Source organism: Sus scrofa, chromosome 6, assembly GCF_054392235.1.
Source record: "Sus scrofa isolate SSC_HxYL_T2T_F1_AM1 chromosome 6, Sscrofa_HxYL_maternal_Yorkshire_Landrace_v2.0, whole genome shotgun sequence".
Lineage (NCBI taxonomy): Eukaryota > Metazoa > Chordata > Mammalia > Artiodactyla > Suidae > Sus > Sus scrofa.
Genome location: NC_139388.1, coordinates 10,033,919 through 10,049,562, shown reverse-complemented (window position 1 = coordinate 10,049,562; position 15,644 = coordinate 10,033,919). Strand labels below are relative to the sequence as shown.

General features: G+C 47.5%; 1 protein-coding gene and 1 long non-coding RNA gene across 4 annotated transcripts in view; both read left to right on the top strand.

Annotated features, from left to right (window-relative positions):
- WWOX (WW domain containing oxidoreductase) overlaps positions 1-15,644 on the top strand; it is a 969,209-nt gene that overhangs the window by 585,441 nt on the left and 368,124 nt on the right. The gene's annotated exons all lie outside the window — the stretch shown is intronic.
- On the top strand, positions 8,233-14,527 carry LOC146402191 (uncharacterized). Its single transcript, XR_014805394.1, has 3 exons — positions 8,233-11,726; positions 12,058-12,227; positions 13,453-14,527. It is a non-coding gene; the product is annotated as an uncharacterized LOC146402191 (long non-coding RNA).

Below are 15,644 nucleotides of genomic sequence, written 5' to 3'. Positions count from 1 at the left end.
ACAGACCTGGGCCAGTGGAGGGGGTCCGGGGCCCAGGCTTTGAGGAGGAGGTGCAGTCTTGTCCAGCACCACAGAGACAGAGACGCAGAAGCTGCACCCATGTACTTTGGGCTCCTTCTGGGAGACAGATCGCTCTGCCCTGAAGCATGGGCCTCTGCCTGAAAGCAGGGGGAGGCTGGAATGGGCTTCTCAGAGGTCGGTGGGCATGATCTCAGGAGCCCCCTGTCCTAGGAAGGTAGAGAAGGAAGCTGACATCGAGTGGGTGCTGGTGTGGTTGCAGGCATGCACCATGTCTTCTATAAAGACATTACTCTTTTTTTTTTTTTTTTTTTTGTCCTTTTGCCTTTTATGGGGCTGCACCTGCAGCATATGGAGGTTCTCATATGGGGTCTAATTGGAGCTGTGACCACCAGCCTACGCCAGAGCCACAGCAACGCGGAATCCAAGCCGTGTCTGCGACCTACACCACAGCTCACGGCAATGCCGGATCCTTAACCCACTGAGCAAGGTCAGGGGTCGAACCCGCAACCTCATGGTTCCTAGTCGGATTTGTTAACCACTGAGCCACGATGGGAACTCCAAAGACGTTACTCTTGACTTCTAAGTGACAGTAACGAGGACGGCAATGGTGGGAGAGGACACTGATGATGCTGATCCCCTGGGCCACACGTCCCAAGCACCCATTCTGCATGTCTGCAGTGTTCGTGGCTCCCTACCTGCGAGCACGTGTCAGACCCTCACAATGGCCCTGTAAAGGGCAGCGCCATCGCTGTTCCCATGTTACCTGCAAACTGTAGCACCCCCTAGTGCGCACAATAGATAGACACTACTATCCCCCCTTTATAGATGAGGACACTGAGACTCAGTGAGGGGAAGCTCAAGTTCACAGGCAAGAAGTGGGGCACGTCCAGGCCTGACTGCTTTTATGGCTCAGCCAAGCCCATGGCTCTCCAGGGCCCTCCCTGGAGCTGAGAGGTGAGGCATGAGATGCCAGGGCCCTAGCTGGCACTTCCCCACCAGGAGCCCCCAGAAAGCTGCTGCCTGAAGTTCTCACCCGCTCAGAGATCGTACGAGGCGGGGAAGGAAAGCAGAGACCCAGGGGCCAGGCTGCCCATCATGAGAGCTTGAACAAAGGATCCCCTGCCTCAGCTTCCCTGTCCGCAAAGTGGGAATCAACAGTAGCGAGGGCTCGGAGAGTTGTCGTGAGAATTACATGAGATGCTCCATCCGTGGTGCTTTGAGGAAGGCCTGGCATTTTTGCCCTTGTTGCTGTGACTTTAGCCGCTCATAGCCAAGCGGTTTATGAGGCCAAGAGCCGACCAACTGTCTGGAAGGGAGCCACCGAAAGAAAACCTTCATCGCAGCCCATCCGTAGCTCCACGGTCCACCCCTGACCTTGAGCTTGATGACCCACATCTTCAGTCCCAAGGACCCCTGAAGGACATTCCCAGCCGAAGATGCCACTGCATCTCTTTAGTGTCCAGCTGGTGCCTCTTGACCAGCTTGAGGTCACACCCACAGCCCATGACCCCGCCTCGGGCAAGCCAGATCCCCTTGTGCAGCTGGTCAGGGGCGCCCCTGGGTCAGGGCGGGCAGGAGCCGCTGGAGGAACATAAAATCAGCTCCCAGACGGTACACATGGCAGCAGTGATTACAGCCTAGGAGAAGCTAAATCCTAGAGGCTTGCACTGTCTCCAAGGAATACACTAATTGAGAAATAACATCCATAAAAAATAATTCAATACTAGTATGTAAAACTAAAAACAATAACCAAGTGTGACTGGCTGTCTGGAATTAAGCAAAGTAAGATGAAGTGTCTTTTGCCAGCAAGCGTTCCCAGCGAAGGAGAGGAAGGGCCACGGTAACTTAGCCTCTTCCCACCTTCCTGGCTTCAAGGGTCAGGTGCCACCTCTGGCTGCAGGAATTCACAGTTCTCAGCAGCAGCTTTCAGCACCTTTTGCTAGGAGGTTCTCTTTGGGCAGCAGCTGCTAGAGGAAGGAGGCTCTGTTAAGACTGTTTTTAGGGGCACACAGAGGCCTGGCTGGGAGCCAGCTGTGTGCTAGGAAAAATGTTTTAACAACTGGACCTCTAAAAAAAAAAGTGCATGAATGCATGCACACACACACGCACACGCAGAGTTACTGTACATCACAGATAGAATGGGTGTGTAGCACATAGTTTACAAATAATAGTGATATATGCAATGCTCTCTCTCTCTCTCTCTCTCTCTCTCTCTCTCTATATATATATATATATATTTTTTTTTTTTTTTTTTTTTTTTTTTGCTTTTTTTGTTTTTAAGGTCCCCAGGTGTGGCGTATAGAACTTTCCAGGCTAGGAGTTGAATCAGAGCTGCAGCTGCCAGCCTACACCACAGCCACAGCAACGCAGGATCCAAGCCGCATCTGCGACCTACACCATAGCTCATGGCAACACCAGATCCCCCGCCCACTGAGCAGGGCCAGGGATCAAACCTGCATCCTCATGGATCCTAGTCGGGTTCGTTTCTGCTGAGCCCCAGTGGGGACTCTACGGTGTTCTTTCTTATAAACAGTTGCCACCATCTAATTCCAAAAACATTTTTATCTGCCCTGAGGGAAGCCTATCCCCTTTTCCCCTCCTCTGACTCCTGGCAAACAGTAAACTACTTTGTGTCTCTATGGATTTGCCTTTTTAAAAAAATTCTGTTTTTATTTATTTTTGGCTGCAGTATGCAGTGGCTTGATATGGGATCTTAGCTCCCAGACTAGGGATTGAACCCAGGCTGCAGCGGTGAAAGTGCCAAATCTTAACCATTAGACCACCAGGGAACTCCCTGGATTTGCTTATTTTGAGTAGAATATTTTATGTAGTGGGACCATGTAACATGTGGCCTTTTCTGTCTGGTGTCTTTCCACTTAGTTTCTTAAACCTGACACTTACTTTCAAGTTTCATTGGTGATGTGGCATCTGTCAGTGCCCCTGTCCTTTTTATGAGGAAATCATATTCCGTTGTGTGGCTGAGCTACATTTTATTTATCCATCCAATGGACGGGCCTTGCATAGTTTCTACTTTCTGGCCATTTTGAATTGTGCTGCTAGGGCTGTTCGTGTACAGATTTTGTTTGGATGTCGTCTTCATTTCATACTTACGAAGTGGAATTTCTAGGTGATATGGTGATTCTGTATTTAACTCCCTGGGAAGCCACTACCTGGTTTTCCACGGTGCCTGCTCCGTTTTCTATCCCCAGTCTCAAGGTGTGAGGGCTCCCGTTTCTTCACATCCTTGCCGACACGTATGTTGCTGTGTGTGTATTTGTTGCCGTTACCATAGTTATCTTAGTAGACGTGAAGCGATGTCGCATTGTGCTTTCAATTGGCCTTTCCCTAATGACTAACGATGTTGAGCATCTTTTTTTTTTTTTTTTTTGCCTTTTCTAGGGCCGCTTCCGGGGCATATGGAGATTCCCAGACTAGGGGTCGAATCGGAGCCGTAGCCACCAGCCTACACCACAGCCACAGCAACGTGGGATCCAAGCCTCGTCTGCAACCTGCACCACAGCTCACGGCAACGCCGGATCCTTAACCCACTGAGCAAGGCCAGGGGTCGAACCCGCAACCTCATGGTTCCTAGTCGGATTCGTTAACCACTGAGCCACGACGGGAACTCCTGAGCATCTTTTTTTAGCTGTGTGTTGGACCTTTGCATATCTCCTCTAGAGAAATGTCTCTAAGTTCGTTGTCCATTTTAGAATTGGATTAGTTGTCCTCTATTGTTGGCTTGTAATATTTGGGGTGCTAGAACCTCCTCAAATACATGATTCGCAAATATTTTCTCCCCATTCTTTCAGTTACCTTTTTACTCTCTGGATACTATCCTTTGAGGAATTGCAGTTTTCCATTTTACTGAAGTCCAGTTGATCACTTTTTTTCTTTAGTTATTTGTGGTGTCGGTGTCACATCTGAGACTCGCAGCAAGTCATGGGGTTACCGTCAAGGGTGAGGAATTGTGTTCCACCTGCAGATGGGGGAGCCCTGCAGATTTGCATGGCACAGAGCGTGGAAAAGGGTGACGCAAAGAGTAGAGAACATGGATCCAACTCCATCACACCATGATTGGCTTAGATTGACTTGGATTCATCCCGCAAGGGCTTTGCTACCCACACAGAATCACAGTTCTGTCAGCAAGGAAGAGGGAAGGTCAGGTTTGGAGCAGGCAGGGAGCAGCTTCCCGCACAAGTCTATGGGGGCATCTCACCCATAGAAATCTAAGGTCAGAGTTGGCCAGAGCGGTGTGGAATTGACCGAGGATGAGGTCGGTGCTTCTCCCAGAGAGATCGAGGGTGCTCAGGGAAGGGGAGACTCGGGAAGGTCAAGTCATCCCCCAGGAGCCCTGACAGTTGCCGTGATGGTCCACAGCTCTGTACTCTGCTTACCCTGGATGTTTGAGGTTTAGCAGTAACGGATCCCAAACCATGAAAGATGAGCGGCTGTGTGGAGAAAGGAGGAAAGGCAAAGATAACCCAACTTCTGATGATAAACAGGATGCTGGAGCAGGGATCTCTTTATTCTGTGGACATGTAGCTGTTTCCAGTAAAACCTGTAAGATGCAGAATCTCCTTCCTGCTTCTAGTTCACAAGCATGACTCCTTCTACTCCTCCAAGTTGGTATGGTGCAGCACAGACTGTTTGGCTGCTTTCAGCTCAAGAATACAAATTGAATATTGACGTTCCTCCTTTTTTTTATCCAATTTTGCCTTGCAGGGGCCCAGGTATGACTTCATTTTAAAAATGAAATTATGCAGGTCGTTCGCCCGTAGTGATGAAACGATTCTGGTTATTAGCACGAAACTCAGCCACGGTCCACGCGAGGTAACCTTGGTTGTTTAAATACTGTGCATCATGACCACATAGAGCTCAGAAAAACTATTTTTTCAGACTCTTCAGCCATCACGGAAAGGACCTGTGATTTCATTCGTTAGTGTTAACGAGTGCCATTCTTCGTTTCAGTGGGGTCAGCCTTGCCTGAAGAGTTCCTTAAGAGGGCCTGAGGTCCAGAACGGTGAGGTTTTGGATGTGGAAGAGGGTCCAGAGCAGGCTATGAAGTTGAGTGACGTTTGTAATGACACAGGCTTGTGAGCAGCAATGACCCGAATTCGAATCCCCCATCTGTGACCCCGTCGGCAAAATAATTAAAAACTCCGAATATCATTTTCCCATGCCCCGCATGGGTAAATCCCCTCTCCCTCTTAGGGTGGCTGGGAGATGTAGTGATGTGAGATCTTCATGACGTCTGCACAGGGCCTGACCCAGAGCGAACCCTCAGTAACTTACTTACAGCTGCTGCCGTCACTGCTGCCGTCGTGGTCATTGTTGTTGCGCTCGCTGTTCGTATTATATTAGCCCCTGTATCGCGGTGGCGCTCTGGCCAGGGGAAATGCCCACCCCAGTCTGCAGGCTGTGAGCCCAGGCAGACCCGCCTATTTTGGAGGCAGCAGGAACGGCACGTAGAACTGCTATCTGTGGCTGCTGGTACCTATCTGCCCTCGGCTGGGTCGCGCCAAAGAAATGACTTTCCTTTTGTATGTTAGCTCTGTGCCTGGCAGATGGCAAATATCTGTGGTTGACCGTTGAATCTCGCCATCGTGATACCAGTATTTTGGGGAGTCTGTAAATAGTGGGAGTTGGCGTCCTCAGGCTGACCCTTGAGCCAGCAGTTTCTGTAGTCGACTCCCTTCACCTGCTGCTGGTTGGGGAGATCCTTCTTTGAACGATAGGGACGGCGAAGGTGGCGGTGGTATTGATAATGGTAACGATGGTGATATAGCCCGAATCTACTGCGTGCTCGCAAGACGCTGGATGGTGTGCTAAGTGCTTTACCGCCATTCTGTCATTTACCGTTCCCTGGTACGCTCTCGCGACATACAAGGATACTGAGGCGCAAACACCTGAGATAACCTAGCTCTGATCTCAAGCAGAGGTCTTAAGTCCAGCAGCGTGACCCCCAAAAGCTGGCTCTTCATGGCTCCGCCCTTCTGTCTGCCCAGGTGTTTTGTGGTGGAGTCGGAGGGGAAAGGAAGCCTTTGGATTTTGAGGGTCCCCCCTGGACAATGAGTTTTCTTCAAAATGGTCTTGATGGCGTGATTGCTTAGAAGATCTTCTCCTTCAAACTGGGGACTTAGGGCCACTGCTGGGGCTTTCTGATTCTAAAAAAGAATCGAAAATTTAATTTCTCACACCGATTTCTAGGAAAATACTGTCTGGGCACCAAGCCTCACTACTAATTTGACATTAATTGCCAAACGTGGTGCTTGAATTTTCATTCTTTTATTCATTGAGTACACACCCTGCATTGGACTAGGCTCTGGAAATTTAATCTAGTGGATTGGTCCCTTATGTTTCTCAACCTCCATTTTCTCATCAGTAATACAAGGACTGTAATGACATCTACCTAATATACTTAAGGGTGGAGTGAAACAGGGTAGGCAAGTGTCTAGCAGAGTGGCCGGTCTGTAGTCAGCGCCCAATAAATGCTGACGAGTCTTAGCATCAACAGCAGCATCAAATGGATGCAAGAATGTGACGTTCAAGTTAAGTGAGAAAAGTGAAAAGTTGACTGATGAAAAAGAAAAGCAGATGGTATATAAGACAAGACAAAGAAGCTTTGTGAATGCTTAAACAAGGCTCCAAGACCCCCCAGGACACCATCTGTCTGTGTTTGCTCAAAGAGGGTACAGTGGATATTTTCAGCTGATGATGAGAGTGGCTCTTAATACCTGTCTAACGATCAAGTGAGAAACACTCCTTGCCTTTCCTCCAGGACCTTCTTCTTGAATTGCGATTGGCTAACTGCGGTAACATACAGTTCCCAGGAGTGGGCTTGATCTCTTGTTCATGTAACAGTTACTGCAGACATTCAGCAGCTGGCCTTCCACGCCTTGACTGGGGACCCAGGCTGACATTTCAGGCACGGCCATCCCCTAGAGCCTCCAAATCCTCTGCTGGATCCTCAAAAATCCAGATGTCAAGCAAAGGAAGAAGAGGAACAAGGTTCCCTTGGCGGGGGGGGGGGAGAGTTGATGGGCCCAGCCTAGAAGGCGTGAGATCACTTCCGCCTACTTTCTATTGGTCAGAACCAAGTTATGTGGTCATACCCAACTGCAGAGGACCCTGGGAAATGTAGTCCCGGATGCTTTCAGGAAGCACGAGAAATGTTTTCTCTGACAGATTGCCTTCTCTGCCTTGCTCTCTGCTGTTGATTGCTTACTCGATTGCTTTTAAATTGCACAGCCTTATATACACGACACCAGTTTTGTTTTGCCTTTTGGAAAGAACCAATTATTGTCCATAGTCATCAAAAATATATCTGTTCATTGGTATCATTGCAGTGTATTAGCAAGAGCCCTGCCTGGGCCAGGAGCCAGACCTGTGCTTCAGTTCCCTGCACAGCCATCAGCCATTCCTTGCTGGGCGAGCTTGGGCTGCTCAGTAAAGATCTGTCTTAAATAGAATTTGGGAAAGGGTACCTGCCCTGCCTACAGTGTTGGGCAAGGACGATGTGCTCTAATCTGCAAAAGTACCTTGTAACCAAGGGTACCTGCTAAAGGGAAGAGACGGTCTCAGGATAGCTGCCTCCCCTACCTGAACAGGAAGCCACCATTAGAAGGGTATATTGTGTAACCATGCATTACTCGAGGTGTGCGTTTCAGGTTTTGAGTGTCAGTGTGGTAAATGAATAAATGAAAGTCAGACAAACTTAAGTTCATTTCCTCCAACCCTTAAAGCAGCTGCATCCCGGGCACCCTCGCTGGAGAGATGTTCTTCCAGCAGAGGGTTCTGAGCAGCCCCCCTCTGCCACGGCTGAGTCTGCTGCTCTTCCCATCTGGAACCACCTGGGTCAGGTCAACATTCCGCAGCTTCTCTTTGCTTACCTGAAAAATGGGAACATCTGTCCAGCTTCATGAGACTGGGATGAGGAACAAATGATGTCACAGAAAAGTCCCAGCTCCCTTCTTCACCCCCCCGCCCCCGGCAGCCAAAGTCACTGAAGCTTAATTCATCAGGCCGAAACTTCTCTTGTTTCTGTGGAAACTGAGGTTCGTAAAGATGGTGACTCGCCTAGGTTCTGTAAGGAGAGTTGGCTGGAGTCTGCCCTGAAACCCACACACTGCGATACCAAGGCTGGTGCTCCCTTAAACCCAGCGGGACCCTCTTGCGGAAGTTGAGGCACTCAACTCAAGGACATCATTGCTGTTTTTTTTTTTTTTTTTTTTTCCAGTGCTGCACCTGCAGCGCATGGACGTTCCCAGGCTACATCACAACCACAGCAACGCCAGATCCAAGCTGCGTCTGTGATCTACACCACAGCTCATGGCAACACCAGATCCTTAATCCACTGAGCGGGGCCAGGGATCGAACCTGCATCCTCATGGATACTAGTCAGTTTCATTACTGCTGAGCCCCAGTGGGAACTCCATCATTGCTGTTTTTAATCCAAACTCACTGTTCCTCCATATGCTTGTGGAAACTGGGTCAAAAAGAGTGAGGGTCAGGTTCAGATTGACAGTGCTTTTCAAAGGGGAAAAGAAAAATCTTGCCTTTCCCTGGCTAGAGGTCAGAGGTCAAAAAAGCTAATAATGGAATGCGGGGGACCCAAGGATATAATCGACAAATGCAAAAAAAAAAAAAAAAAAAAAACCCAAAAAACCGAACAACTGGTGAGATGAGGGAACAAAACCTCATAATACGCCGCTTTTTGCTATGTTCCCTGCTTCAGGAAAGGCTGTACAGACCGTCCTTGCGTCCTTAGGCAGAAAGCACCTTCTCATTCCCAAGTTTGGCTGTATGATAGATTTTCCCCCCAAGGGAGGTTTTTGGGGAGGTCTGTTTGTTTTTTATTTTTTAAGGAGATTTACAGTGAGTCTTTCCCTATAGGTTTTTCTTGATACATATATATTTTTAATTTCTCACCGTCTCAGGGGTAAATAAATACATTAAAATAAGCTCTGGGATGTATAGCAGAATATAACAATGATAAATGATGTTGTGTGTAATTTTTCTACTATTAACATAAAGTAATATAAACTGAAGGACACTAGTCTATTGAGAGACTTAGAAGCTAATGTTCCATATCAGATGTGGCCAATGTCAGGACTGAATACAGATGAGGCAGTGTCCTTTTCTCCCCAAGGGAATTAAAGTTGGAGACACCCCTCGCTGCCGGTGGTTTTTACGGCGTTTTGTTGGGGCCGGTGGTGCCTTTCTTGGTCTATTAATTCAGGAGCCGTAAATGACAATGTGAGCAAAATGCTTTTCCGGTGTGATGCATTTCATTTATGTGCTCTTGTCTCACCAAGAGCTCGTCAATCCATTTTGTCACAATAAGTGTTTTTAAATTGTGTAGATTACCTCTCCTTCATTATAGCCCTTCGCATTTGCGTCTCCTTCAAGGCTATTACGTCAAGTTAGAAAGTAGGGAAAACTCCATGTTTCTGTAGAAAAAGGGGACGCGATACAGCCAAGTCCGTCTAGAGTGAGTCTTCTCTCTTGTTCTCCACCCACCCTCCTCCTGAGGAGAGGTCACAGCCAGGGTACCTGCTGCAGGAGGAGTACAGGGCAGATGCTTGCGGAAAAACGTCTTTTTTTTTTTGGAATTCATGGTGTCCACCGGGGTTTGGAAGCATACATTCCAGCCAATGCAATTGCTGAATTTTTAAGACATCATCTCATCCATGGTCCAATCTGAAAGCTGCAGGTGTTTTGTTTTATTTTATTTTATTTTGGTCTTTTTCGTTTTTGAGGGTCACACCTGCGGCACATGGAGGTTCCCAGGCTAGGGGTCAAATTGGAACGGTAGCCGCCGGCCTACATCCCAGCCACAGCAACGTCAGATCTGAGCCACATCTGCAACCCACACCACAGCTCAAGGCAACGCAGCATCCTGAACCGACTGAGTGAGGCCAGGGATCGAACCTGCATCCTCATGGATACTAGTCAGATCTGTCTCCGCCGAGCCACGACGGGAACTCCTTGTTTTACTTTCAGTAGTCTCTTTGTGACATGTCATTTTGGAGCTCAGAAATCCACTCCAAGTCCTTCTGTAGATACAGAGAGTATCGCTCAAGGGAGATGAAGGAAGTGGTTCAAAGTCACCAAGCTCCCTGGTGACCTGGCTCAGTTCCCAACCCCGCTTCCTCTGGCACGCACTTGCTGTCCTTGCTGAACCCCATTCTGCCCCTTCTTTTTATGGTCTCCGAAGACACGTTTTAAAGGAAACATGGACAAAGACAAAGGGGGAGGTGGACGAGTCCCTAAGAGATCTAATTAGATACCTTTGGTCGGGTCAACAGAATGACACCCAACAGAAACATTGAAAATGCACGTTCATCGCAGTTCCATTTGTATGTGTGACTTCAGAATACCTTTTTTTTTTTCTTACGTAAGTGCTTTTCCTTGAAATGCACCCTTTCTTGCAGGCCTGAGTTGGGAACCTCCCTCACATCTGGAATTCAAGGATTGGGGCGCGGCTTAACTCTTTTGCTCCCCCACCTCATGAAAAAACGGCAGAAGGAAGCTAACACTGGGGTTTCACACGCACACTCTTCTCCTCCGGGTTGGCTCCGAGATGATACGCTTGTCACGGTTCATAAATTTTATCTTTGCACTAAAAACAGGGTTAGAATATCTTCAATGCAATTATAAAAATGTATTAAAACTGAGAAGGAGAAAAAATATGGTGGTAGATGCGATTTTAATGATTGTGTAAATGTTCACTGTTCCGTGGCCAAAAAAAAAAAAAAAAAAAAAATTGGGCGTTTTGGCCACGGTGTTTCAGAGGAATGCCAGGGAAGGGCCAGGCCTTCCATCAACACACGCCATGTGCTTTCAGCATGAGGACACATATGTGGCTCCGAGATTTTGCCTGGAAAGCAATGCTCCGAGGGAGTGATGTCTGCGGATTCGAATTCCGTAGGCCCCTCCAGCCCCTTGCTGTGTGTGACCCTCACCCCAGAGAGGGGGGGACTCTCACTCAGCCTCTTCCTTCTCCTGAGATGTGGGGGGCCGGGGGATTTCAGACGCCCGTGATCAGCGTTGGCCCGTGACGCATTGCCCTGCCGAGACGGTCTGGACGGGTAGGATCTGTCCTGGTTTCCTCTGCGGATTGGTTTGCGGCCTAAGCTGGCAACCAGACCGCAAGCTGGAAGCAGCAAAGACTCAGCTGCAGACATTGGAGGGGGGCGGTTCATTCAGGGGTTCTCCTAATTTCAGGTCACTTTTGGCAATGAGAGAACTATTCAGAAATCCAAATGCTTGGTAGGCTGAGGTCCGTGTGTCTAGTCTATGTCAGGTTTGTTGCAATTTAGGTGGACTTGTCCAGAGATGGCGTTTTTCTCCCCCACACCCACTTGGCTGGTTTTCTTCGCCAGCCAACAGTCTGGGAGTTGAGAACATTTTAGCAAGGTGTCTCCCGATCGAGAGCATTCAGCACCAAGGCCTCTGAGGGAAGCTTTGTAAAAATACAAAAATCGTAAGCCCCATGTAATAGTTGGTTTCTTTTGTGCTACAGTTTTCAAGGCAGCTGTATATGTAATTCTCTTCCTTTCTCTTTTTGTTTTTGTTTTTAGCCACGTCCCAGACATGTGGACGTTCCTGGGCCAGGAACAAAACCTGTGCCACAGCAGTAACCAGAGCCATAGCAGTGACAATATGAGGTCCTTAACCTTCCGAGCCACCAGGGAACTCCCTCTGTTATTTGAAAGGAAAAAAAAAAAACAAAAAACAAAAAAAAACCACCTAGCATTTTCACTTCCTATGAGGATAACAATGTCCCTAGCATTTGAATGCAGTAAGAAATGATAAGGAGGCTGGTCCTTAAATCAAGGGGCTTCTTGAATTCTGTCTTTGCCCAGGTAGTCCTCCCTTCGCTTTTTCTCCTAACAAAGTTACCTGCAGTTTTAAAGTGGGTGGTGAGTTTTGGATGCAGACCCCGCCCCATCACAAGCACACAGGCCCCCCGTCCCCAACCCTCAGTGTATGTGGATCAGTTACAGTTCACTTTCAGACCGAGGGACGTTTCAGTTTTCACTTACAAGTTTAAAGCTGGGTAGAATCTTCCATCTAAATGGGGTTTTGCTGTCTTGTATGTTTTTGGAATCAGATTCCCCTGATCTGACATGCACTGGGTTTGTGATTTGGTGTAAATCACTTAACCTCTGTCAACCTTTTATCTGAAAATTGGGATAAAAATAGTACCTGACTTGTAGGTTACATGAGAATTTAATGAGATAATGGGCATAAAGGGCCAAGCCCAGCAGTTGGTGCACAGTGATTGCTTCGCTGCCTTTGGTTTCTCATTGTTATTAGCATTATTGTCATTGCGTCGTTGTGGCAATGAGTTAAGGATGTGCAAATAAGTAAGTTTTGTTTTTTTTTTTTTTGGTCTTTTTAGGACCACACTGGAGGCGTATAGAGGTTCCTGGGCCAGGATTCAAATCAGAGCTATAGTTGCCGGTCTGCACCACAGCCATAGCAACACTGGCTCCTTAACCCACTGAGCGAGGCCAGGGATCGAACCTGCGTCCTCATGGATGATAATCAAATTTGTTTCTGCTGAGCCACGATGGGAACTACTCCAAACTCATTTTACCCATAGTTCTCACTCTTAGACCAGACAAGCTTTTTAAATATACGGGTATGTTAACACAAAGAGCAATGGATTTGGGAGGTTTGAGGTTTTTTTGTTTTTTGGGTTTTTTCTGGCTGATATTCATTGAATGCCTGCAACACATTCTTCGCAGGCTCTGTGCAAGACACTTAGCTCGTATTTGGTTTGCTCGGAGGTGCTGTGGGATGTGGAAAGAGGCATGACTTAGGGCAGAGCAAGGGTGGTTCTATGGAGGGAAGGCAGTGAGGTAAACGCTGGGGAGACAAGTCGATTTAAGTAAACAGGACATCAGTGGTCAGCAGAAGGCTTTGGAAATCCACCGTATTAATCTGGAATTTTCTGTGCCACTGGAGGTTAAACGAGCTTGAGGACAGAGACTGTGCTTTCCCCAACCTAGCCCATAACCTTGCTCTCAGGACCTACTTAATTCAATCTCTGTGGCTATAGTGACTGAATCAGTGAAGGAAGCGGTGAAGCAATGAGAGATGAGTTGCTGTGCATCTGGGTCCAAGCCTGCCACTGAATTCCTGGTATAGCACCGTGGCTGCTGGCATTTAACAGGTGCTTGGGAAAAATAAAAAAAATTAGAATCAATCATAATTTAGTGTCAATTATAGAAAACGTTTCACACGCACACAAAAAAGGAGTTCCCTTCATGGCTTAGCAGTTGACGAACCTGACTAGCATCCGTGAGGATGCAGGCTCCATCCCTGGCCTCGCTCAGTAGGTTAAGGATCCGGTGTTGCTGTGAGCTGTGGTGTAGGTCGCAGACGTGGCTCGGATCCCGCGTTGCTGTGGCTGTGGTGTAGGCTGGTGGCTATAACTCCGATTTGACCCCTAGCCTGGGAACCTCCATATGCCATGAGTGTGGCCCCCAAAAGGCCAAAAAAAAAAACCCCAAACATTTTGTCTTGGAGGATCCAACAGTCCTGATTTATGTCACTCACTGGATGTGTCAGCTCTTAGCACAAACCCTGTGGATTCCTCCTAAAATGAAAATAGGCAGCTACACCCAAGTAAGGTGGCCCCCCCCAACCCCCACCCTTCAAACCACCCCCTGGCTCTCGTATGTTACGTTTAGTGGCTTTGCAGTGCATGTCTCTCAGCCAGAGACGCTAGTGGCAAATGGTTCTCTCTCCAGCGCTGAGTTTATTGGACAGGCGGTGCATGCAGAATTCTGTTTTATATGGCGATTTGGCATTTGTGCAGAAAAGTACTGCAAGATTCTGAAGCGTGTTCTTGGGGGTAAAATCATAAGGCATCTGCTGGAAACGGCCGTGACAGAGACGTTTCAACAGAATCGAACAAATAAAAGTCAGAACTCAAAATTGAATACTGCTGCATTTTTGTCTAAATCACCGTGAGCAGATTGAGATGTGTGCGTGTGTGTCTTGAGGGACAAAGGCACACGTCCTTCTTTGTGTGTTAATTGTAGGGGACCGACAGATGGGAGTGACCGCATCACCACGTGATGGCAACTCCTCTTTCTTCCAAGAGATTTCTCTCCCCTTGGTTTCCCAGCCAGGTCTGACCCTGGACGGGGGCGGCTGGTGGCAGATAGTCTAACAGCGTGTGCCCTGCCGGAACAGTCTGCTGGCACCACTTTTTAATAAGGGCTGGGCTCTTGCCTAAGAGCCCAGCAACTTCGGTGCCTCCTCTGCTGCGCCTTCCCCGAACACACCTCGCCCTCGCTAATAAATTCCGAGGGCTGACATTGCCGGAGCCGGCTGGTCTTTGCCCTCAATTTCATTGAGATGGGCCATTGAAAACTCATTACAAGCTGTTTAGACTCTGACTTTGACTTTTGCTCGGCAGCGAGCGAAATTAACAGCTCTTGGAGGTAGCAAAAAAGGCACTCAGCCAAATAAAAAAAAAAAAAAAAAAGAATCGAAATGATGAGAAAAGACTTTTAATATTATCTCCATTAGTCATGCAAACAAGCGTACATCCAAAGCGCATATGTCCATCGTGTGGCTCTCATTTGAAGCCTGGTGTGGATTGTGGTTTCCCCACCGGAGAGAATTCATACCCAGGCTTTCCACTCAGCTCCAAGTTTTTTACATGTCAAGCAATGAGCCTTTGAGTGTTGCAGAATTGCTTCATAAATTTAACTATCACTTTCGAATTTCTGTTTTTTTCTAATTTAGTGCTTGATAGTTTTTTATGTGATAATTTTAAAATGCTGTTTATAGCAAAAGTTACCTTGATAGTACAGGTGTGCATAGAAAATTCACAGCCATCAATAAAAGGGGAAAAAAAAAATCCTGTTTATATACCTTAGGCGTTTTGTGATTCTGAGGATGTAACTGCAGCGGTACTACTGGTTTGAAAAGCAACCCAATTAATCTAAATTTCTTCAAAAGTAACAGCTCCTGAAATATTTAAATATTGCTCCCGATACCTATGGATGGTTTCCGTCTGTGTTTGGGAAGCTCATGCGAAGTGTCTCTCTTTCCTGATCTGGGCAACACATCCTGCAACTAAATAGACTTATGTGTATATAGTCATATACATGAAGTTGGGAAAATTACTATCAAAATATCAAAATTTAAGAAGCAGACGGCACAGTATTTGAGACAGGCAAAGGAATCTTAACCAAGAAAGGAGAAATGTATCTGAGAGGGATCTGAACGGTTCTTCAGCACCTCTGGCTGGTGGACCACAAAATGACGCAGGCAGGAAGAACAGCAAGTTGTATAGAAAGTGCCGTCCTGGAGTCTAGGCTACTCATGGCCAAGGCGTAAACCACGTCTCATGTTGGTGGGATGTGGGAGTGTCAGAGAAAAGCCATTATCATGCTTGGCCAGCCTGCTTTAACTGTTGGTAGAGCTGTGGCTCCATGAGGGTATCCAGTTTTTCTTTCACTTCTTCCAAAAGGTGTCAGGAACTGAGCCTGGATCCAGGAATATAGAAATGAGCCAGGCATCTTCCGGCCTTACTGGATCCCTCCTCTAGCCTTCTATCAACTTCTAAACATGGTGGAATAAACCCAATGCCACAT